Here is a 26886-nt window from a genome sequence, read left to right as displayed (position 1 = left end):
AATTTGCGAAGATAGTTAAATTATTTTTTTAATTTGAGCTTTTTCAATATGTTGGCAACATATTGATAAAAGCTAATTTTTTTCACGCTTAATGTGCTCGCGCAGGTAAAATTTTATTTTTATTTTGCGCGAAATAAATTGTTGAAAAATCTGAATAAATTATTTTTTTATAAATTCCTTAATAATGGAAATTTAATTTGTTGGTTCGTATCATTAAAAAGATAATCTTTTGAACTTGAGTTTGATATGAAAATAAATTTTGTGCTGTAATATTTTCGGAAGTTATAGAGGGAAAACACTGAAATTTCGAGTAATTTTCAATTAATTAAAATTCTAATCAAAAATTTTAAAGAATCACTCCGAGGTGCACATTTCCGATCTCCAAGGTATGTATGTGCCAAATATGGTAGCTGTAGGTCAAACGAACTGGCTAGTAGAGCGCCAACACACATACACACACACACACACACACACATTGAGCTTTATTGTAAGTATAGATAGATAAAAAATTTGAAAGTTCAGTTTCTATCAATAATTTACTACTTAAAAATCTGACTTTAACTTAAGCATTCTGCAATAAATTATTGTGGGTATAAATTAAATTACTATGAAATATAATCGGAAGAGAAAATCCAATTTCTGAATTTATGATTTTAATAAAAGCATTTTTTATCTTAATTTTAAGATTGGCAAAAGAACGCGATTAGATATTTTGACGGATGAGTTTGAATTTCACAAAATTGAAATCATCATAACTTTATAAATTCAAGGATCTATTGGCGATGTTCCCACTATGTTTTACCTTAATCCATGGCTCAAAAATAAAAGAAAAGATACCATAACTGCATGTCTTTTAACCGGATGATTATAGCTCCAGCTCTGTTCAATAGATTTAGTCTACTCAATTATCCTCACAACCAAGTTTGTAATCATGAAAATAACATTGAACATATCATCTTGTTTTGTTCCAAATGAGCAACTCATAGGTCAAATTTTTTTTCAAAACTTATTATTGATCTTCATTTTTGTTCTTCATTCAGAACGTTTATTCAAAAAGCTGTTTCTAAAAAGCATATCTTCGGATCCTTCATCAATCTCTGAAGTTTTTTTAATATCTATCGAACGAACTCTTTTAGCATTAGGGGATAACGGCCTTTGTTGCCAAAAATCCCATTCTCATCCCATTTCAATCTATCAATTTAAATTGTAGAAATATTGCCGCACTGAAAAGAGGCAGTCGACTCTCTATGGCTGAATGGTCATAACACTGATCCAGAGATTGTAAGTTCGAATCCCGCTAGAGACAATGCGATTCACAGTTTGTGTAAATATTTAATTCCTTGATTTTATGTTTCCCTTTATCTCATGTTCCAAAAAATTCTGGACCTTTCTTTAGTTTACCAGACAAGTGTTCTGGACTTTTCTTACTGTCTCCAGAAAAGTATTCTGGAACTTTCTCTGCTAGTATAAAAGCAGAAGATCTGTCAGTCACTGTGTTCTGATTTCAGAGTTGAGTTAATAAATTGGTTTAACTCTGCTTCTTGTGTGCGTCATTGAGTTCCACACTAAAGAACCTAGTGACAATATATAATTTAATTATTTTTTAAAAATCATTAAAAGTAGAAATTTAATTTGTTGGTTAAAGCATTAATATCATTGAAAAGATAACTTTTTGTTCTTCAATATGATGTAAAAATCAATTTTGTGCTGCAATATTTCCGATAGCGGAAAAAAGTCGAAATCTTGCTTAATTTTTAATTAATTAAAATTCTAATTAAAAATTTTAAAAAATCACTCCTAAGTGCACATTCCCGATCTCCAAAGTACACATATGCCAAATTTGGTAGCTGTAGGTCAAGCAGTCTGGCCTGTAGAGCGCCAACAGACACACACACACGCACACATATTGAGCATTATTATTAGTATTGATTAAGAAATGCAGATTTTTTTTTTGATATTCTTTGCTTTCTTATTGTAACTTTATTAATATTTTTATAAAATGTATTAAAGATGTTCTGTATTGGAAAATTTAGAAACAATATATTACTAAACAATTGCAATTTTTTTTTGCGAATCCAGTTAATATGTAGCTAAACGGTTTCATTTAATGTACTGTAAATAAGCACAAGTTTAGCACTGTAATCAAATATCCCTTTTATGAGAGTGCGTTTAGATGTTATACAACCTGAACAATTGTTTCCTATAAGTAGCTATTTTTTTTTTCTCACGAGATTAATTTCGATTAGTAGGTGATGCACACAAGAAAATAGTATGTATAAAACTATTAAAATATCATAGCTTAAACGCCTATCGCAATTTAAAGTTCCAATATACTTTCGTGAGGAAGCCTTAAATATCAAGATGTATAATTAAGAAAAATATAATCATTTATTAAAGAATAACCTTAACATTGACACATATTTATATCAAGCCATTTTGCAGTCACTTTCATCTTGTCGTGTCTTTAATGATTTCCATCTTTTTTTACTTCCTAGTATACGAAATGTTAAGAAAAGTATTGTAATCACCAAAAAAAAAAAAAAAAAAAAAAACTGGAAATCAAAATTTTGAAGAATTTTTTTGTTTTAGGCTTCCCTGAGTTCGAAAAGCACATTTTTGGCATTATGTCTATCTGTTCGAAAACATAATAACTAAAAAATATTCATTTCCCTGCGCGTGTTTGCACATCGAGAAACGGTGGCTTGAATATAGATACTGCGATATAGATAATTTACAAGTGATATTTAAATCAATAAAAATAACATAATTAGATTTTAACATCTCCTCATTTTCTTATAATAGAAGAGTTATTTCACAAAAATAAATACTTATTTCCACAACAGCATCATTTTTCTTGTATTGATCAAAATGTTATTTTTACTCTTCAGAAGTAGAAACCTTGTACTCCGAAAAATACGAGTACAAAATAAAATTGTAATTCGGCCCAGAAGTTTTTGAATGTACCTAAATAAAACGTGTTTGATTTGGATCATCTTGTACATCAGAATTTATATTCATGACTATTTACCTGTACATAATGATTCACACCAGCTATATTTATTCAACTTGCAAGCTTTAGCTGATACCCATCATTTTCGGCAAAGATCATCATGTAAGCTAGTGGATCATCTTGTATATCAGAATTTATACTCAATGATTCATACCAGCTATTCTTTTTCAACTTGCAAGCTTTAGCTATTATTGTAGTGATAAGTAGTCGCTGAATCCGCCAAATTAAAATCCACCAAAAAAATTCTGTTAAGAATAGAAGTAAAGAAATTGATAAAAATTATTTCAAAATTAAATTTTAATTGAAATTAATTATAAAATAACAATTTTTTTTATTAAAAATTCACTAATATTAGTCAATATTCTAATTGTTAATAAAAATTATTAAAATAGTAAAAATTAATTAAAAAGGCAAATTTCAAGAAATGATGCCAGGAATAATCACTAAGTGCTTGTTGTTAACCCCTGTCTATGATCTTAATAATTGTTTCATCTTTCCACTATATTTGAGTTTGAAAATTGCATAAAGACATGCATGTTTTATCTCCATAACGACCCCACTAAAAAACTGAAACCAGAAATATGCACCCATCTCTTGCTCCTATCTTAATAATTGTTTCATCTTTCCACCATATTTGACTTTGAAAATCGATTGAACATATTCATGTTTTATCTTCATGGCGATCCCACTAAAAGCTGGAGCCTGAATTATGCACGCACACTTTGTCCCTCCTCCCCAAAAAGATTGGATGTTTTGTTGCCAATGTAGTTATAAGAACAATTTCGAAATTCATTTGGAAATGGCTAATTTTAGTATGCATAATTGATATGATTTTATAAGCTATAAAATGCATTCAAAATGCTACTTCTCTAAAGTTTATAAATGAAAATTAGACTAATTTGTATAATGTCAAAATTAAGTACATTTTTGCTGAATATAATCATAAAAAGCATTAAAATTTATTAAAAAATTGGGTCTTTTTCAGGTATTTTAATCTAATTTCTTTGGTTGCCATCTAATTAGTTAAAAAAAGAATAAAAATATTTGAATAAGAAAAGTAAATGAGCCCTATAAAATCAATAGATAATGTAAAAGGATAACTGAAAAATTAACTATCTTCTTTCCGATTTATTACTCGAAAGTATTTCACCTCCATTCAAAGTAAAGGGGAAAAAATGAGATAATATTAGATTTGAAACAATATCATTATATGCAGAATGTAATTTATTTTTTCATCTAAATATTTAAGTAACTCGCCTAATAAATGAGAATACTTTCAGTTTTAATAAAATTACTTCAGCCTTATATTTTATTTATATTGGCATTATTTTTCATTCAGATGAGATGCCAAAATGTAAAAATAAATACATAAAATAATAACTTCAAAAATGCTTGAAGAGTCATGAGAGAACCTGTAAAATTCTATGTAATGCAAAGGTTTTGCTTAACATTAAGCTTACCTTTAAATTCTTTTGTATAACTTCTTGAATTGTACATTGAGCATATCTAAATAATAAGATGAAATGTTTGTCCTGAAAAGTCTGAATCGTTATATTTTAACTGATGAGATAGATTTAACTGATTTTGAAAGAGTCCACATATCTGTTCACGTAATCATTCGTGTGTTATAATCTGAAATGGAATTCATTTTGTATGATTTTAACTACAGCAGTCATCAAAGTTTTTATTAAATTTAATGGCATATGAAAGTGGCAATGAGGAATGTTTAGAAAAAAAATTTTTTTTTGGTTATTTCTACAATTGTTTGTGACGTCTTCTATACTTTTCATCTAAATATTCGCCCTGGTATTTCAACTGATTCTTAAACTTCTCTTAACTATTTTTTCAATTGAAATGAAAGTATATTGAAATTATTAGTCGTTATATGTTCAGGTTTCGAATAACAGTCATTGTATATTCAAGTTTCGAATAACAGTCATTATATGTTCAAATTTCGAATAGCAGTCATTATAAGTTCAAATTTCGAATAGCAGTCATTGTATATTCAAGTTTCAAATAACAGTCATTTTATGTTCAAATTTCGAATAATAGTTGTTGTATATCTATTTAAGAGCAAAAGAAAGTAAACAAATAATATTTTGAAAATTCATAACACACATATTTAACATTGTTCTGCATAAAATGTGATTCTACTATAAAAATTCTATACAATTTTTTAATGAAATGGATAATATGGTTTGCCCAACAAAAATCAGAGTTGCAACTGTACCTTCAAGGAATATGAGAATGCATAAAAATGAAGATGGTAGCATAGAATTTTCAGGATATCAAGCCGAGGTTCTGGACATTATTCTGAAAGCATTGAAAGTGGAATATAAATTTGTCATAGCTGAGGATGGAGAATGGGGGCGACGTCTACCAAATGGAACTTGGACAGGTATGATAGGCGAAGTTCAAAAGGGTGAGGCCGATATTGCCTTTAACGAGATCATTATAAATAAACAAAGAGCTAGCGTAGTTGACTTCAGCAAACCTTATTCTACAGACGAAATGGCATTTGCTCTCACGAAACCTGAAGCAGTTCCAACAGCAATGGCCTTGATTCATCCTTTTGATTCAACGATATGGATTCTGACAATTATTACACTTTTGATAATGCCGATTTTTATCAAATGTCTATGTAAGACGAAAGACACATATATTGATATCTTTATAAATCTCTTCGGATCTATATTAGGACAAGGAGAAAGGGAGAACATTAAAAAAAACTATTCACTGAAGTACAAGATAATAATGTACTTTTGGTGGATATTTGCAGCAATTTGGTCATTCAGTTATTCAGCTGTGTTGTTTTCTATTTTATCAGTACCTTCAGAAATAGTTACTGTGAGAAACCTCAAAGAACTTTCAACTGCTGTGGAAAAGGGGAAATATAAATGTTATGTGCCCAAAGGATCGGCCACTCTTGACGCTTTTCTCTACAGCGACAAGAAATATTTGCGAAATCTGGGGAAGGCTGTTCTTTTGAACGGTTGGTACGTAGATAATCAACCTGTTACCCAAAATCGACAAATTGGCAAAAAATCTGCGTTAGTAGGCTCCAAAAATGAGTTGCAAATGGTGGCAGGACCAGAAGAGTGGAAACATCACTATGTGTCCGAAGACAGCATATTGCAGTACCAAGCTGCAGTTGCAATGAAGAAAGGCTACTGTCGTAAAGAAATAATCAATACGCTGATTGATCGTTACAATTATGCTGGATTGCATCTTAAGATTATCAGCGACAATAATTTCTTGTCGTTGTTAGCTGCTTCTGATCAGAGGAGAATTGTCATTCAAGAAGGGAAGCCCCTATCTCTAAATATTCTTAAGGGAGCATTTGGATTCTTTTTGATTGGATTGGGACTATCTGTTATTGTTTTTATTTGTGAAATAAGTTGTGCTTGGCTTCATAACTTAAAAAAGAAGTAATTGATCCATTATTCTATCTGAGTTACCTTTAAAGGCCAAACGGAATATTATTTAAATATTCAAACGCAAATAAACCAATAAAATCAATGCCAAATCAATCATCACTACATTGAAAAATTAATATCACCATTGAGTGAACCAATAATTTCACCAGTATCAACCGTATTGTCATTGAGTGATTATAATATGCATTTCTAAACAGTTGAGAACTATGGAAAATCTCGCTTTATTAACTGGCTTATGTCAGGATAGATTTAGACTAATTCGTTACTGGTTATAATTAATTTTATTTGGCTTATTGTTACAATTTTCTTTCATGACTATTACTTCAGACACATTATTTTTGGTCTTCTATTTCTCATTGGCTTTAATAAACAGTGTTGAGAGATCTTTCGGTATTGCCTTTTTTGGATTTTTTCATAGTATATTTGCCCATGTCAGAAATATACATATGTTTACATTTACAACTTATGTTTGATTACAAATTAGTTTCATAGAGGAAACCTATTTGTCCTCAAAAAGCCGTTCAGCAAGTGTTTTTGCATCAAATATAATAGCAAATATTCCATTCTATTTGTTAACGCATTCAATAAATATTTTTATTCTGCTGCTCCTTGCTTTCCATAAATCTCAGTTTAAAGTTCGTAAACAATTTTATCTCGGCTCTCGACCTTTTTTTTTTAAAAAAAAGTTTTAGTTCATCAATATAGCTCATAATAAGTCGTCAAAACATCGTTGCTTCGTTTCTTCAGAAATTTTATTCAATTTTGAACTTCGAAACATAGTAAAGAAAAGCCATTATGGACTCTGGGCGCCTTTTTTTTTAAGCCGATTAATGTGATGGAATTACGATTTTAGTGCAATGATGACATGCCATATTTCATTCACCTCAGTCTTTGCGTTTTTGAATTAGCATGCATGTGAAAGTGCAGATTGACTGTGCACCAAATTTCATTTATCCACCTCTTTACATTTTGCAGTTATCGAGTTCAATTTGCATTCGGATAGACAATAAAATACACTTCCTTCGAATGTATTTTATTTAAAATTTGATAGAAATTTACAAATTTTATGCTAAGACCACACACCGAATTTCAACTGTCTGATACAGAGATGTTTTGAGTTATTGCATTGAACGATAGAAAAACAGAGTGGCAAACAAAAGTGATTCCTAAAATACGTTTTTTGAATTTATGGAGTTCTGAAACATAGAAATTCAATAAAATCTTAAGGTCGAATTATTTCACGATTACGATGCTTTCTCTTTGTGTTTCCTATACAAAAAAAATTTAAAAATTCATATTTTGATTAAAATAAAATTGGCTTCATGATTCTAATAATTAGTATAAAAACGAGAGCATTTAAAATTTTTTTTGACTAATAAGGCAGGAAGTAGTTTCAATAAACTTTGAGACAATAACTTACTAGATCGAGTATTTTCAGTCCAACTCTTTTAACAGAAAAACAATAATACATTTGCCACACTCAAGGCCTTTGAAGAGATTTGAATTTTACTTTTTTAATAAAAGGAGTCCCAACATTAATGCAAGATTTGAATTTGCCACCATTTGTGCAGCAAATTGTTGGCAACCTTGTTAAAAAAAACTATTTGACAGCTGATAGCTTAGGGTTAATAAAAATAGAGCGTTACACAATAGAACAACGCATTATTAAATAAAAAACACAGTTTTTTTCTTTAAATTGTTATATTTTTATTGAATATTAATGTATGCAGGATAGGGTTATGTATGGAATAACATAAGGACAAATGGCCTCCATATCTTTGCTGGCACATATGCACTATTTTATCGAAATTTTCCAAGACCATTTTGCATAAATGTGTCTGAAATTCGTTGATGCATTATGGAATTTCCTCCTTCAATGCACGCGTGCTTGTGGACTTGTTGGCATAGACCTTTAATTTCAAATAACCCCATAAAAAAGAAATCCAAAGGTGTTAGATCACTAGAACAAATTTTTGAACTGTGGGCGCTAAACTTTAATTATTTTTGAAATATAATGCAATAATGAAAACATGTTCTATCGTGTAACACTCCATTTTTACTAACCTAAACTATCAGCTGTCAATGTTTTTAATAGGTTTTTTTAAGTGTTGTCAAATGTTTAGCACTTTACAGCACGAATGATAGCAAATTCAAATCTTGCATTAATTTTGAGACACCCTTTACAACCTGGATGGTATTGCAAATTAAACTGAATTTAGACTGTAAATATACAATTATGGTGGCTGTTGACTTAGAGAGAAGTGTAGAAAAGAAGTTACAAATACTCATGATATCAGTGCCACATGCGCAGTTAACATCTTCTCACTTTCTCATAAAAGTTCTCGGGTGCACTTTTTTCTCTTCAGAAATAAACGCTATATTTGCTTATCAGTATCATTTTAATTTATGATGTAATTATTGTAGTTTTTGTAAATATGCAATTATTGTAAAAAAGATGTTATTTTTTTTATTGATATAATTTTACTTTTGTGTGAAATAAAATCAATGAAAGATAGATGTTTATTTTTAATAAAGAATGAATAAACTAAAACTATATTTTCTATAATCATTTGTTTCCCATGTGCATGTCTGCAAAGCGAGCAACGACGGCTTTTGTATTGACTATACGGAATTGCAGACTAAACCCCACTTACTCTTTAACTTATAAATGCATTATTTTATTCACGAACTTATTTTATTTTACATGTAATAGAAACATGTAAATCGTTGTTTTAAATCAATCAACAATCTAATACTTATTAACACGTTCTCAGCCTTTTAGCATTTTCAGTATTTATGGAAGACGCAGGAAAAAAATGTCTCATCGAATTGTAAGAAAATAAAATTAAAGGAGATTTGAATCGTGATTCCGAAATATCGTAGCTGGATTCGTCTGCCTTTATGTTATAAATATTTTTTTTTCTTTTAATTATACAGCAACGATGGCATGTACATAACAAATGTATATAATGGTACCGATACACGCATGAATACAATTCTAGTATTTAAAACAAGTTTAGATAAATTAAATTAACTATAGTTTTGAAACAAAATTTGGATATTTTGGAACAGACGTATTTTTGAACCGCGGTCAGAAAACGAGGACGACACCTGAGATATTACCTTCTCACCGGGAATGCATTTGGTTTCAATGGAATTACGAGCACAAGACTTGCTTACACTTCGGATTTTCGATGAAATCAAGTTTTGAATTGGGAAAACTTCGATTCCAAAATCGAGCACCTAAAAGAATAATGAGCACTTTTGCATTATATATTTTAAATGTATTTAAAAATTAATTTAACTAAGAGAAAACACTTTAAAGAAATTAAACTGATATTATTGAAATGGCTATTCTAGGAATAACTATTGGAGATTTGATAGATATATTTTTCAATGTTTGAAGGGCAGAATAACTCTATGTTCAGAACAGAAGATTATCTTCTGTTATTGCGAGATTATCAATTGCAAAACAGATTGCTAAAACTTCGGTTGCAAAAGTAGAATTATAGGATAAATTCGATACCCAAAGAAATAAGTGTTTGATATGCTTGCGACAAAAGTGATAAAATGCGATTTAGATGCTTCTGTGGCGACGACAAAATAATCTTAAAATTCTTTGTTGAGAATTTCTTGAAAGAGAATAATGGAGATAGAAGAAGAGTGGGGTCTCTTTGGAAATTGAACTCAGAAAGGAATATTTTTCAAATTTCATTCATTCCGACAAGAGGGAGGATCAAGAAGGAATATAATTTGGCTAAAAGAAAGGTCCAATTCTTATAGCATGCTAAATAACAGCAATTTCATCTCTTTAATTCAACTGGATGCCGAGTTTAGATTTTTGATCATAAAGAGGTGATTGAATACCATTTGTGATTTGTTTGATAAACAACTGAGAAGATAATCTTTTGATTTTATCCGAAATCATTTCTTGGCGAACAATTTTCGCTAAAACCACCTTTGGAATCCATTTCGGAAGGCCAAGATTAATTCTAACAGCCATTGTTTGAATGGCAGACTTTGAGAAACTTTCAAAAAAAATATTAATAATTGCACAATAATAAAAAAAAATAAGCTATATAGGCTGTTATTTCAAATATTGATAAAATCCTTTGTTTTATAAGCGATAGATTTTAAGGCAATGATTTTTCTTAGGGCTTTAGTCAGGAGGTTCTTTAAATTAATCCCATTTTGGTTTTTTGGTTTAGTGTAGAACAGTTTAAACCTACATATTTAATAGTTTGTTTCCAAAGCAGTGGAAAATCATCATAAGTGACTACAGGAACTTAATAGAGCTTATATCATATAATATTTTGTGCTAATAAGTTATGTTAAATCCTCTTAAAAGATTTCCATTTACTGTGGATTCAAAACAATAATCGCATAGTGTGATAAATGTTTTAAAGCAATGAACAGTAAAAAAAAAAAAAAGTTTAAAGCATTTTTACAGATTAAAAATTCCATAAGCAATATATTATATATATATATATATATATAAGAAAATTAATAGTGTCGATTATTTTGCGTTGTGGTAGGTGAAAGTAATAAGTAGTATCAACAATTCGATCACAAATTCGCTATTACTGGAAAATTCTGGGAGCTGTATATGTGTGCTAAAATCCAATCAATATAATGCAGCTGATTTCAAAATTATAGTCTAATATTTACAGCATATTTACAAATAATTTGAGAAACAATTCGTATGAGCTCGGTTGAAGTCATAAAAGTGTGATTATAAAATGTACAAAAAGTCGTCAAAGAATAAACGTGAGTTGCTTATTATAAGAGTGCGAGAATTAAACATGAAAAAGTTCATGAACACCAAACAATAGTCTCTCGATTTATTGTGAAGTGAGATTAATGAAATAAAAGTAAAAAAAAAACCATAAATTAGTAGCGCTATCTGAAGGCGACGTCATTTCATAGAAACGCCGAAGAAATAGTTAATAATAAATAAAATTTATTTCGAAAATATTGTTATATAAACTTTTTTATAGATAAATATATTCATGATTTTCCTGTACGTGTATTTATTTTAGCCTTACACTTCATGAAATTTTTTCTTATTTTTTTGCAACTTTTGCAAATTTACAAACACACACACACACACACACATACACAAAAAAAAAACCTTAAAAAATGGGGATTAGGTAAATAAAAAATAGTTTAAAAATTAAATGTTCAATTATAACTTATTATAAATTAGCAACTGCTTTGTAAAAATTTACCAAAATCAAATCACCAATGTAAAAAGCGAATAATCAATTGTTAGAATATTAAAAGTTTATTATAAAAGCAATATTTTAAGCAGTGCAGATAGATATAACTTGTAAGAACCATTAATAATAAAGGTGAATCGAATACCTTAATGCCTTTTCATGATAGTTGACTTTAAAATTGATTCACTAATGCTCTGTCCCCATGGAGACCTCACAAAGAACTCGAGACCAAAATATGTACACATATCGTAAACTTTACCCCAAATATTAGATGCTTTGTTGCTAATTTGGTTATGAAAGCAATTTAGAAATTAATTTCAAAAGGGCTAATTTCATTATACATAATTGACACAATCTCATATTTTTAAAATGCATGTAAGAATAATTTTTATAAAGAGTTATAAAAAAAATTAGATTCATTTCTGTATTATTAAGAGTAAATACAAGTTTGTAAAATATACTCGTATAAAGCATTAAAATTTATTAAAAATGTTGCAATTTTTTTCATATGTTTAATTTAATTATTTTAATGTTGGATTGCAAACGACAAAAAGAAGAAAAATATCTCAGTAAGAAAAGCAAAAGCGCCTCACTACAACAAGAGAAATTAAAATAAAATGATAACTAGAACACAAATTTATTCCCTTCTCTATACCATTTTAACGACATGCAAAGCAGATATTTCAATCTCATTCATAATAATAATTAATAAATAAATGATATTGATTTCAACTGATATCATTATATACAGAAACTAATTAATATTTTTACTCAATATTTGAGTTACAAACAGAATAAACAAAAAACAATCTGCTTTAATAAAATTATTTTAATTTTATCCTTTATTTTTATTGACATTCTTTTTCATTCATATAAAAAAATAGATTTTTAAAGTAGTAACTGTTTGGTTCGTACATAGAGCATATCTAAATAGCAGAGTATTGGTTTGGTTTGGTTATATTAACGTCCCGTTTGAAGCAACACTACGGCTATTTTGGGACGGACCTCGTCATTTTGAACCACGGTCAGATGACGAGGACGACACCTGAGCTGGCACCCCCCTCTCCACACCACACCACACCAACGGGAGGACGTTTGGCATGACGGATTTAACGTGCAACAGACCCCCTTACACGACGGTTCTTCGGTGGAATGGAGTCACGAACCTGAAACCCTCCGGTTCCGAAACCGAGACCTTACCACCGGGCTACCGCGGCCCCAAATAGCAGAGTAAAATATTTACATTGGAAACTCTAAATGATTAAATTTTAATTGATTTTGAAAAATATTTCACATTTGTGTTCATGTGATTATTCATAGGTTATAATCTGATGCGAAATTAATTTTTACGAACATTATATATAGTAAGCATTGAAGTTTTTGTTAAATTTTCATAACTTGGAAGTGGCAACGCTGGATTTTTAGAAATAGAAGCAGGCAATTATTCATGATGCTAAAGAAATTGAAGAATCATTTGGGCTGATATGTAAATATTATTTTCATTTTTTTTCCTTTAACTATTTTATCAACTGAAATGAAAGCATATTTCAGTTATAAGTCAATGTATGTTCGAATTGCGAACAAACATCATTTATTGTCTGTTTGAGGGCAGAAAATACAAAAATTTAAATATACAAATAATATTTTGGAAGATTATATTACAAAAGTTTAACCTTGTTCTATATAAGATATGATTCAAAGATAGTTAGGATATATATTAGTTGAAATATATAATATGGCTTGCCCTTCTGAAATCAGGATCGCAACTGTGCTTACAAGGGATATGAAAGTGCATAAAAACGAAGATGGTAGCATAGAATTTTCGGGTCTTCATGGAAGAATTCTAGACATTATTCTGAAAGCTATGAAAGTGGAATTCAAACTCCTCATACCTGAAGATGGTGAATGGGGTCGACTTCTACCAAATGGGTCTTGGACGGGCATGATAGGCAAAATACAAAAGAATGAGGCCGATATTGCTTTCAATTCAATCAGTGTAAATGAAGAAAGAATGAAAGTAGTTGACTTCAGCAAACCTTATTCCACAGACTATATGACGTTCGCCATCACGAAATCTGAAGCAGTTCCAACAGCAATGGCCTTCATTTATGCTTTTGATTCCATTGTATGGATTCTGACAGTTATTACACTTTTGGTAACGCCGATGTTTATCAAATGTCTATGCAAGACGAATGACACATATATTAATATCCTTATAAATCTCTTCCGGTCTATATTAAAACAAAGTGAGAGTAAAAAGTTCAAAAAATATGATTCACTGAAGTACAAAATATTAATGTACTTTTGGTGGATATTTGCAACAATTTGGGCGTTCAGTTATTCATCTGTGTTGCTTTCTATTTTGTCAGTACCTTCACAAATCCCAACTGTGATAAATTTCAAAGAACTTTCAGCTGCTGTAGTAAAAGGCGAATATAAATGTTATTCGCCCAAAGGATCGGCTACTCTTGACGCTTTTTTTAATAGTAACAAGGAATATTTGGAGAAGTTAGGACATATTATTCTCTCTAATAGTTGGTATTCAGATAATGAGACTTTGATCGAAAATAGTCAAATCAGTAGAAAATCTGCTTTAATTAGCTCCAGAGAGCAATTGCAAATGGTAGCAGGACCAGAAGACTGGAAACCTAATTTTTTGTCCGAAGACAATTTAATACAACAGCACTGCGCAGTTGCAATAAGAAAAGACTATTGTCGCAAAGAAATAATTAATACGCTGATTACTCGTTTCAATTATGCTGGATTGTATTCAAAGATTTTAAGCGACGATCATTTCTTGGCATGGTTGGCTGCTTCTGATCAGAGAAGAATTGTCATTAAAGAAGGAAAACCCTTATCTCTAAGTATCCTTTTGGGAGCGTTTGGACTACTTTTGTTTGGTTTAGGATTGTCTTGTATTGCTTTTATTGGAGAGGTTATTTATTCATATTTTCAGAGTTAAAAAAATCATAGGTTACCTAATCTATTTTAGCTATTTTTAAAGTCAAGCAGAAAATAATTAAGCTATTTCAAATTTAGAGAAATATATTTCTGTTGTATAAGAAAATGATAAACCTAATCGGCATTACATATAAAATGCTGAAACCTATTGCCATACATTCTTCTCTCTAAATGTGTAAAAATCAATAACTCATTTTAACTCAAAGCTATAACTAAAACATTTTTATTGCAGTCGCAGCACATCTCATTACATCTAACTACATTTGTTTGTTCCTATGACGGAGAATGTCTTATCATTGCCAAAGATTTGCTCCTAAAATAAAATTTTAAAATCTGATTGAAAACCTAGCTTTGTATCATCCGAAAGTAATAATAATAAATACTTTAAAATCATTTTCAGAAGCAGCTCCTAAAAGAATTTTTATATTACACTGTCTACACTTTGTGTTTCTTTCATATTCATTGCATTTGATGCTAATTTATAAAATTTAAAATCAAATGCCGATCTAGAATTTTAATTATATTGGTATTCGAATTAAAAATAGAAGGTATTGGGCAGATTTCAATGAATTTTTGATACGTGTATAGGGAGATATAATACAAAATGAAATACAAAATTGCCAACTGCATGATTGTGTCTATTTGGTCACCAATGCAAGAATATGTAAAGTAAATTATATAAGTGGAACGAAAAACTGATTTATTAGAAGGTATGTTCCTCTTACCCAGTTGCAAAGTGTTCGTCATGTGGATTCCTATTGAAAATTAAAGTCAGTATATAAATAATTATAATAATCGTTCCCGATGTTACAGCAGTGCTCTTTAGAAGTCCTGAATTGTTTGGAAAGAGGAAAGAACTACATTACCTTGCCAAAACGGCCTATGACATTGAGGTCCAAAGAATGGGTCAGCAATCTATAATCGAATAACTTCTCTTTCCGGAAATTCGTTTACCAGATGATACTAAAAATGAATGAATATTGCTATCCATAAAAATAAAATCAAGGACAAGTATACTCTTGGAAAAGAAATTGATTTCATTCCTATAATTAATAATTGTCACAGAGCCTTTCATTCAGTTCTTCCCATGGGAAAAAAATCCTGTTCAGCATATTACAGAGAACATCGATATTGGATCAAGGATCAATAAGATATCGTTTCATTCATTGATTTTTCTAAGGACTTTTGTCCGGAGTTCTTTAATTAATCCCATTTTGGTTTAGTTTAGATCAATTTAAACCTACATATTTAATAGTTTGTTTTCCAAAGCAATGGAAAGTTTGCACAAGTGATTCGAGGCGCATAATGGAGCTTATATCGTATAATATTTTGTGCTAAAAAGGTATATTAAATGCTTTTGAAAGATTGCCATGTACTACAGTAAGGATTTCCATTTACTGTGGATGCAAAACAATAATCGAATAGTGTGATATATGTTTTAAAGCAATAGACAGCAAAAAAAAAGTGTAAATCTTTTTTAACAGAGTAAAAATTTGACAAGTAAAAAAAATTTTAAAAATATAAGAAAATTAATTGTGTCGATTATGTTGCGTTGTGGTAGTTAAAACTAATAAGTAGTCTGAAATAATTCGATCACAAATTCGCTATTACTGGAATATTCTGGGAGCTGTATATGTGTGGTGAAATCCAATCAATATAATGCAGCTTGATTTCAAAATTATAGTCTAATATTTAGACGATATTTACTAATTATTTGAGAAACAATTCGTATGAGTTCGGTTGAAGTCATAAAAGTGTGATTATAAAGTGTACAAAAAGTTGTCAAAGAATAAACGTGAGTTCTTTATTATAAGAATGCGAGAATTAAAACATTAAAAAGTCCGTGAACACCAAGCGATAATCTCTCGATTCTTTGTAGAGTGAGATTAATGAAATAAAAGTAAAAAAAAAGGATAAATTAGTAGCGCTATCTAAAGGCGATGTCATTTCATAGAAACGCCGAAGAAATAGTTAATGATAAAAAAAATTATTTCGAAAATATTGTTATATAAACTTTTTTATAGATAAATATATTCATGACTTTCCTGTACGTGTATTTATTTTAGCCTTAAACTTCATGAAATTTTTTCTTATTTCCCCGAAGTTTTTGCAAATTTACACACACACGCACGCTCACATTTACACACACACACACACACACACACAAACCCCTTAAAAATAGAGATAAGGTAAATAAGAAATATTTTAAAAATCAAATGTTTATTTATATCTTATTATAAATTAGCAATTGCTTTGTAAAAATTTATTAACTAAAAATTTACCAGCATCAAATCAACAATCTAATAGTGAATAATCAATTGTTAAAATATTAAAAGTTTATCATTAAAGCGAATTTCAAGCAGCGCAGATAAACCTGCAAGAACCATTAATAATAAAGATGAATCGAATACCTTAATGCCTTTTCATAATAGTTGACTTTAAAAATGATTCACTAATGCTTTGTTTCCATGGAGACCTCACAAAGAACTGGAGACCAAAACATGTACACATACCGTACCCTTTCTCCCAAATATTGGATGCTTTGTTGCCAATGTGGTTATAAAAACAATTTAAAAATTAATTTCAAAAGGCTAATTTTATTATGCATAATTGACACAATCTCATATTTTTAAAATGCATGTAAGAATAATTTTTATAAAGAGTTATAAAAAAATTAAATTCATTTCTGTATCACCAAGAGTAAATACAATTTTGTAAAATATATTCGTATAAAGTATTAAAATTTATTAAAAATGTTGCAATTTTTTTCAGATGTTTAATTTAATTATTTTAATGTTGGATTGAAAACGATAAAAAGAAGAAAAATATTTCAGTAAGAAAAGCAAATGAGCCTAACTACAACAAGAGAAATTAAAATAAAATGATAACTAGAACACAAATTTATTCCCTTCTCTATACCATTTTAACGACATGTAAAGCAGATATTTCAATTTCATTCATGATAATAATAAATAAATAAATAAATGAAATTGATTTCAACTTATATCATTATATACAGAAACTAATTAATATTTTTGTCTAGATATTTGAGTTACTATCAGAATAAACAAGAAACATTCTGCTCTAATAAAATTATTTTAATCTTATCCTTTATTCTTATTCATATTCTTTTTCATTCATATAAAAAAATAGATTTTTAAAGTAGTAACTGTTTTGTTCGTACATAGAGCATATCTAAATAGCAGAGTAAAATATTTACATTGGAAACTCTGAATGATTAAATTTTAATTGATTTTGAAAAATATTTCACATTTGTGTTTATGTGATTATTTATAGGTTATAATCTGATGTGAAATTAATTTATACGAACATTATATATAGTACTCAATGAAGTTCGTGTTAAATTTTGAAAACTTGAAAGTGGCAACGCAGAATTTTTAGAAATAGAAGCAGGCAATCATTCATGATGCTAAAGAAATTGAAGAATCATTTGGGCTGATATGTAAATATTATTTTCATTTCTTTCCTTTAACTTTTTTATCAACTGAAATGAAAGCATGTTTCAATATAAGTCAATGTATGTTCGAATTGCGAAAAATCATCATTTATTACCTGTTTGAGAGCGGAAAATACAAAAATTTAAATATAAAAATAAAATTTTGGAAGATTATATTACAAAAGTTTAACCTTGTTCTATATAAGATGTGATTCAGATATTCAAAGTCAGTTACGATATATATTAGATGAAATATATAATATGGCTTGCCCTTCTGAAATCAGGATCGCAACTGTGCTTACAAGGGTTATGAGAGTGCATAAAAACGAAGATGGTAGCATAGAATTTTCGGGTCTTCACGGAAGAATTCTAGACATTATTCTGAAAGCTATGAAAGTGGAATTCAAACTCCTCATACCTGAAGATGGTGAATGGGGACGACTTCTACCAAATGGGTCTTGGGCGGGCATGATAGGCAAAATACAAAAGAATGAGGCCGATATTGCTTTTAATTCAATCAGTGTAAATGAAGAAAGAATGAAAGTAGTTGACTTCAGCAAACCGTATACCACAGACGATATGACGTTCGCCATCTCGAAATCTGAAGCAGTTCCAACAGCAATGGCCTTCATTTATGCTTTTGATTCCATTGTATGGATTCTGACAGTTATTACACTTATGGTAACGCCGCTTTTTATCAAATGTCTATGCAAGACGAAAGACACATATATTAATATCCTTATAAATCTCTTCGGGTCTATATTAAAACAAAGTGAGAGTAAAAAGTTCAAAAAATATAATTCACTGAAGTATAAAATATTAATATATTTTTGGTGGATATTTGCAACAATTTGGGCGTTCAGTTATTCATCTGTGTTGCTTTCTATTTTGTCAGTACCTTCAGAAATCCCAACTGTGATAAATTTCAAAGAGCTTTCAGCTGCTGTAGTGAAAGGCGAATATAAATGTTATGCGCCCAAAGGATCGGCTGCTCTGCACTCCTTTTTTGACAGCAACAAGGAATATTTGGAGAAGTTAGGACATATTATTGTTTCTAATGGTTGGTATTCAAATTATGAAACTTTGTTCCAAAATAGACAAATCAGCAGAAAATCTGCATTAATTAGCTCCAGACAGCAATTGCAAATGGTGGCAGGACCAGAAGATTGGAAACCTAATTTTTTGTCCGAAGACAGTTTAATACAACATCACTTCGCAATTGCTATAAGAAAAGACTACTGTCGCAAAGAAATAATTAATACGCTGATTACTCGTTTCAATTATGCTGGATTGTATTCAAAGATTTTAAGCGACGATTATTTCTTGGCATGGTTGGCTGCTTCTGATCACAGAAGAATTGTCATTAAGGAAGGAAAGCCCTTATCTCTAAGTATCCTTTTGGGCACATTTGGACTTCTTTCGTTTGGTTTAGGATTGTCTTGTATTGCTTTTATTGTAGAGGTTGCTTATTCATATCTTCATAGTTAAAAAAACATATGTTCCCTAATCTATTTTAGCTATTTTTAAAGCAAAATGGAAAATCATTAAGCTATTTCAAATTTTGGGAAATATATTTCTGTTGTATAAGCAAATGATAAACATAATCAGCAGTGCATATAAAATGTTGAAACCTATTGCCATACATTCTTCTCTCTAAATCTACAAAAATCAATAACTCATTTTAACTCAAAGCAAGAACTAAAACATTTTTATTGCAGTCTCGGTACATCTGATTACATCTAACTACACTTGCTTCTTCCTATGGCGGAGAATGTCTTACCATTGCCACAAACTAGCTGCTTAAATAAAATTTTAAAATGTGATCGAAAACCTAGCTTTGTATCATCCAAAAATAAAAATAAATAGATTAAAATCTTTTTCAGAAACACCTCTAGAAAGATTTTTCATATTATACTGTCGACACTTTTCGTTTCTTTCATATTCATTGCATTTGATGCTAATTCATAACATTTAAAATCAAATGCCGTTCTAGTAGTATTTTAATTGTATTGTTCTTTGAATTAAAAAGATAAGATATTGGGCAGATCTCATTGAATTTTTGATGTGTGTATAGGGAGATATAATACAAAATGAAATACAATATTGCCAACCTGCATGATTGTGTCTATTTGGTCGCCAATGCAAGAATGTGTAAAGTAAATTATATAAGTGGAACTAAAAACTGATTTGGTAGAAGGTATGTTCCTCTTACCCAGTTGCAAAGTATTCGTCATGTGGATTCCTCTTTAAAATTAAAGTCAATATATAAATAATTATGATAATCGTTCCCGATGTTACAGCAGTGCTCTTTAGAAGTCCTGGATTGTTTTGGAAAGAGGAAAGCACTAAATTACCTTTCCAAAACGGCCTATGACATTGAGGTCCGAAGAATGGGTCAGCAATCTATAATCGAATAACTTCCCTTTCCAGAAATTCGTTTACCAGATGATCCTAAATATGAACGAATATTGCTATCCATAAAAATAAAATCAATGACAAGTATAGTCTTGGAAAAGAAAACAGAAAGCAGCTTGATTTCAATCCTATAACTAATAACTGCCACAGAGCATTTCATTCAGTTCTTCTCATTGGAAAAAAGCCTGTTCAGCATATTACAAAGGACATCGATATTGGATCAAGGATCAATGAGATACCGTTTCCTTCATTGATGAGTCCAAACTCAACCAAAACACTGATTCTCGAACGACGTTTTCCCCAGCCTCCCAGTACCCATAGACAAACATCCAAGAAAGAGACTGTTACGACAAAACAGTATTAATGATTTCTTCAAGCAATGTCTCGAAAGAGCACATATACATTTGTAATATATACATCAGAGGCTCTGTGCGTGCTGTAAGATACAAGCATAAGATTTTGAAATTCTCTTTTCTTTTTGAATGTACGTCGACAGTGTTAGACTGAAAATGTAACCAACCTTACAGTGTTATCTGTAAGGTTGGTTACAGTTTCTTGTTTTGATGACCCGCTTATACGATTAAGCATGCTAGCCATAGTTATTTATTGCATGGTCCTTTTTATATAACATCAAGTTATGCGCAATCATTAACAAAATGTGCGGGAGTAGTCTCTCCAAAACTTTCCCGCATACTCTCTAATAAACTGTAGTAGCATTGAAGCACAGTAGTTACGAAATATTAACTTTTGCGAATATCGCACTTTTACTGAATCTGCCATGTCATCCATAGCGAAATATTTGGCGATGAATCCCTGACATGCCATTAATAGTATCTGAAAAACGAATTTGTGTTTCAGACGCGTTTCTCCAACCGATTAAAACAAAAAATTTGACAAAAAATTATACTTGTAGTCACAAAATCTCATACCAATTTTGGTATATTTAAGTCATTGCGTTTTTCAGTTATTGCGCTTGCATATTTCTGAAAATAGAGCCCGAGAGACGGTCAATCACTTATTGGGTCTGCTTGACATGTGTTTGCACTATAGATGTTCAGTTTGAAAGCCTGATAGACACCGGACCATCTTGATGTTGAAAGTTTAGGGGGGGGGACCTCGAAATGAGGATGAGATGCTTCCGGCATGGTGGTTGGATCTCGCCACCCTGGAGGGTACACTAATAGGTGGGGGATCTGACTCCTCCCATCGATGACGGGACGTACTTCCTTCGGGGAGGGTTGTACCGTTTCTGGTGACGGCCTTTAGGACTCAACCACGGTTCCCGCCAATGTTGCTGTTGCGGCGGTCCGGTCATTCAGTTTTATGGTTTAAATCCGTGTGCCTTCTTGGCAGGTCGGAGAGTTAAATGGTTGACTTACTCTATAGATGTTAAATCTGTGTACCAAATTTTATTTATCTAGCTCTTTTCGTTTTGCGTTATCGTGTTAATTTATATTCTAACAGCCGGACATACGGATTTCTTTAAACAGAATTTACACAAAATTTAATAGAAATCTGCAAATTCGTTGCAAAGACTGTATACTAAATTTCAACCGTCTGGCTCAAAGCGTTCGTCATAGAGAGACAGACGAACATTTTTCAAAAATGGGTTTTTCAAACTCAAGGAGGTGTAAAACGTGGAGATTTGTCAAAACCTTGAGTTCGAATTTTTTGACAATTGTTACACTTTGTCTATACAAAGTGTACGGGAAAGTAAAACGAAGGCATCTCTGTAAGTCATATATTTGTAACTGCATCTTCACGAAACTGATGTTGATTGAAAGGACTCAAAGGAATAGATTTGGTTACATTGATTAATTAATATAGTTAATTAATTAAAATTTCGAAATTTTCTTTACACCTTTTTTTTCAGCTCAATCAATTAGTCTTTCAATACATTTCCCAAAAACTTTTATACGTTTCGAGATTTATAGCAATGTAAAAAAATGATGTTTCCGTTGTTAAATGAATTATAAAACTATATTAAAAAATCTTGGAAATTATTATACATTTCGCAAATTTTTCGGAACATTGAAAGAGCAAACGTTTATTACACAGAGTGATAAAATAAATTCAGACATATAAAAACCATATTTTTTGAAAAAAATTTTGAATGCGATTTTGTGAAAAAAGAAATTTATTGTTATAACTGGATGTAAAGTTATTATTTAACTTTCATCAAATTTGAATTTTTAATTGAAGTGGAAATGATTAAACTTCAATTAAAACAAAAACATTTGGTTAAAATATGAGTTATTAAATCTTTTTTTATAAAAAAAATGAAAATAAAAAAAAATCGCTCAGTATTGGCGTATTATTTGTACTACAATATAATTTTTATAATTTATGCCATATCCTAAGGAATTATTTATTAAAATTTCTCTGATTCCTTATAAAATTCAGTTTTTAGTTTTATTTTCAAAAGGATTTAATTGACATAAAAAAACTATATACTTTATTTCAGTCAATAAACGCATTTCTGAAAAAATTATAAAGTTTAGATTTTATACCGTTCTTTGGTTATAAGGAATTATATTCAATGAAATATTCTTTACTCCCCAACTTTTAAATTAAAATAAAAACAACCTTATTTATCTTCTGCGACTAAATCTGATAGAATTATGAGATTTTGAATATCATTATTTTAGGACAATCAACAATTACGTAATTTTTTGTCAATCAGCCATCTGGGTGATGATTGTATTATCTTTTTTGAGACAATTAATGGAAGATCCAAAAATCGTGCGATTTTCTTGGATAATTCTTTTTTCAAGAACACAATAATCATAAGCTTTTTATACATTTAATAGCTGAAAATTTCACATTTGGATTTGTATGAAAAACAGAAAAATATAAATGAAGATTTAGCTACATTTTCTTAACTCACTAAGTTATAGAGAAAAGGTGTTTCATTTTATTTAAATTGTTAGTGTTTCAAAAATATTTCTACAAATATGACTCATAGGACTTGAGTGTAAGCATAAAAATATAAAATTCGTTATTCTACAAAATATTTATTGACTCAAACTACATAAAAATTATTTATTTCATTTAAAACATTTTTTTTCTTACTAAATGTAAAGCCTATTATTCACAGTTCAGAAATTAGCTATTGTTCTCCATTAACGTGGATATATTAAACATATTTAACCATGTTTACTCTAAAGAAAGCAGAATTCTACAATTAATAATGTAGATATTTTTAGAGTCACAGGAACTTCCTTGTTGCATCCATTTTTCTAGAAAACATTCTTTTCATAATTATTTTATTTCATACAGAATTAGATTTGGTCAATGTAAGGACAACACGTTTATAAAAGCTAATTTTTTTTCCTTCATACAAGCATAACGTGTTCCTGCAGGTTAAATTTTATTTTTACTTTTTTCAAAATATATTGTTGGAAAATATGCTTCAAATATTTTTTAAAAATATATATTAAAAATCGAAAAAAAATATTTATTTAGTAAAAAAATTGACTAAAAATAGAAAAATATTTATTTAATAAAAAAATTTGATATTATTGTAAATACAATTTTTTGAATTTTAAGATGATGTAAAAGTCATTTATGTACGGCAAAACTTTCAAAATTTATCGTGAAAAAACGCCAAAATTTTGCTTAATTTTTAATCAATTCAAATTCTAATTAAAATGTCCAAAAAATAGTTTCATATTGCATATTCCTATCCTCCAAAGTATATATGCTTAGTAGCTGTAGATCAAACGATCTGGCCTGTAGAGCGCCAACACACACACACAAGCATTCATAGTTCATAATACCTATCTTGGAAGTCAACTGGCTCGCCAGGACCAATGATAGCTAAATTTTAAATTAAATATTGTATGTAACTTGATCCTAATGGCTTCTTCAATAAAGCCTTTTTTAAGTTTCAAATTTCAATGGATATTTTATTCTTATTTCGAAACCTTACACCACTCTATTCATTTTACTACGCATTTCCTTTATTCTTTGCCAATTCCTTTAAAATTCGTGAAAAAAAACACACTTTAACAATTTAACTTAATTTCGAATCTAAAATAATATAAAAGTTAGCATTTTTCTTCTCATTTTAAATATGTTTTTTCATATATTACAGAATTTCCCCAGATTTAAATAAATGTATTGCTTTGGCAATAATGATTTGTGTTAAGAACAGGATAGTAATTCGGATCGTAAAACACAAACAAAAATTTATCTGAAACTTTAGCATTGACTTTTATTAATAACTTTGATTTTCTTTCAAAACATTTTTTTCTTGTATTATAGTTCATGATACTTTTAATATTGGTGAGTTCTTACGATTCTTGTAGGAAAATACACTTAAACGCTAATTTTATAAAAATGATTATTAAATATAGAAAAATATTTATTCAGTAAAAACTTTGGTATTACTGAAAAGATAATTTTTTAAATTTTAAAATTATGTAAAAATCATTTTTGTGGTGTAATATTTTCGGAAATTACTGCGGTAAAACGTCAAAATTCTGCTTAATTAACATTCCAATTGAAATTTCAAAAATAAATAATTCTGAAGTGCACATTCCCATCTTCCAAAATAAATATGTCCCGAGTTTGGAAGCTATACGTCAAACGACCTGGCCTGTAGAGCACTAACACATACACTCATCCATTTTTATTATAATTAAAGATATTTATTCTATTGCTTGGATTAAATCTGTTCGTCTAAAATGATTTTATATTTTTCTTGAAATTTTTAAATTGACATAGCTTAAGTAAAAGAAGTCTTAATAATGGTCAACTTATTACCTCAAGGGTTGAAGTGAATAAATATATCTTTTCTTTTTCTGTCGTAGCAATAAAATAATGGACCCTATTTGTTTTTGAATCGTGTTCCATTTATGTCCTGCTGACTCTTATTCAAATATCTATTTTTAATGCATCTTTTATTTTATACCATTACAAAATTACCTTTTATTCATTCAATTTTGTTGTTAATAGTGTTAAGCAATGACAACACCATTGTAATTCTCATTTCAAGTAAACAATAAATCATTTGTTCTCACCGTATAACATTATTACAATAAAATAAAATTTAAAAAAAAGTGCTCACGGCAAAGTGAAAAGTGAAGTTAGATTCTTTATCATCTAAGTTAATGTTCTTTAAAAAAAATGTCACTCATTTGTAAAAAAATAAAATTTTGCATACTAAAGCAATTGTAGATAATGACTTCATTGATATCGCATAATTTAGCATTCATTGCAAAATAAATTTTTAATAATAATCTGTATTGACGCATTTAAATAAATAAATAATTATGAGCAAATACATTTAAAAAAAAATGGCACGCGCAGGCTCTGAAATTTTTTGAAAAGCATATTTACATAACATTGCCGAAAATATTTCTGCTCCTTTGTTTTCATTTAATTAGTTCTCTTCAGGTTATTAAACTTTAGTCCACACACATTCAACCAATTTCAATTTAAAGAAAGGAAGTATACCTAGAAGTGTTTTTTGTATTTATTTAAATGGGGTAAAACAAATCATGTTAAAAATGGTCCAAGTTCGAGATTCAAAATAACTTTTCAACCATTAACTCCAAATATTTTTCGCTTTAATGAGGGGCTAATTAGCCTAATTTGATTCAATTTTTTATCTTAAAGTAAGAAAGATATAAAAATTATATAGAAAATTATAAAAATGAAATATAGTAAATTAGGGAGGAATGAAAATTTCCCCGATTCCCACCCCCTATGATCTACAAATTATGATTGTTTTCTGTGAAAAATGTCCACCAGAGGACGCCTTTTCTGGAAAATCATTAAATTTAACACGACCAAAATGGAATACAGAAACAATATTAACATTTATTGATTAGTTTCTGATCACCTTGTCATCGAACCACATTAATTAAAGGTAAGGAAAAAATGACCGTACGCTGTTTGAGAACTAAAAAATAGTTCAGTTAGCAGAAACAAGAGCAGATTAGGACGAAATTGTACAAGAGGAGCAGTTGTTAATCGTGTCCAGGACGATGTAAAGAAAAGTGCTCCATGTGACCACCCTCACTCTCCTGCAAAATTTCAAGTCAATGGACAGTGTCTTCAACAGCAGATCTTAAACTGATCAGTTGTGATGCTTCGCACATGAAACGCTATGGAGTTCTTTAAGTCATTTAACATTGCAACAAGAAACCGTCATCATTACAGCCGGAAACATCGACATAAAACTTGACAACGACTGCAAACGTTTCTTACCCTAACCTGTTCTGCATAAAGCTTCCTCTTCTTCGCAAGCATGCAAATCTCGAGATTTTTTTCCTAGAACTGACAGCTTTTCCCGATTTTACATTTTATTACTGATAATTCTTGTTTTGGATTGTTAATATTGTTTCTGTATTCCAGTTTGGTCGTTTGTTGCGTTAAAAT

General features: G+C 29.7%; 1 protein-coding gene across 2 annotated transcripts in view; it reads left to right on the top strand.

Annotated features, from left to right (window-relative positions):
• LOC129983588 (acid-sensing ion channel 5-like) overlaps positions 1-26886 on the top strand; it is a 62821-nt gene that overhangs the window by 9783 nt on the left and 26152 nt on the right. The gene's annotated exons all lie outside the window — the stretch shown is intronic.

This window comes from Argiope bruennichi, chromosome 9 (assembly GCF_947563725.1).
Source record: "Argiope bruennichi chromosome 9, qqArgBrue1.1, whole genome shotgun sequence".
Lineage (NCBI taxonomy): Eukaryota > Metazoa > Arthropoda > Arachnida > Araneae > Araneidae > Argiope > Argiope bruennichi.
This window is presented reverse-complemented; position numbering and strand designations above follow the sequence as displayed.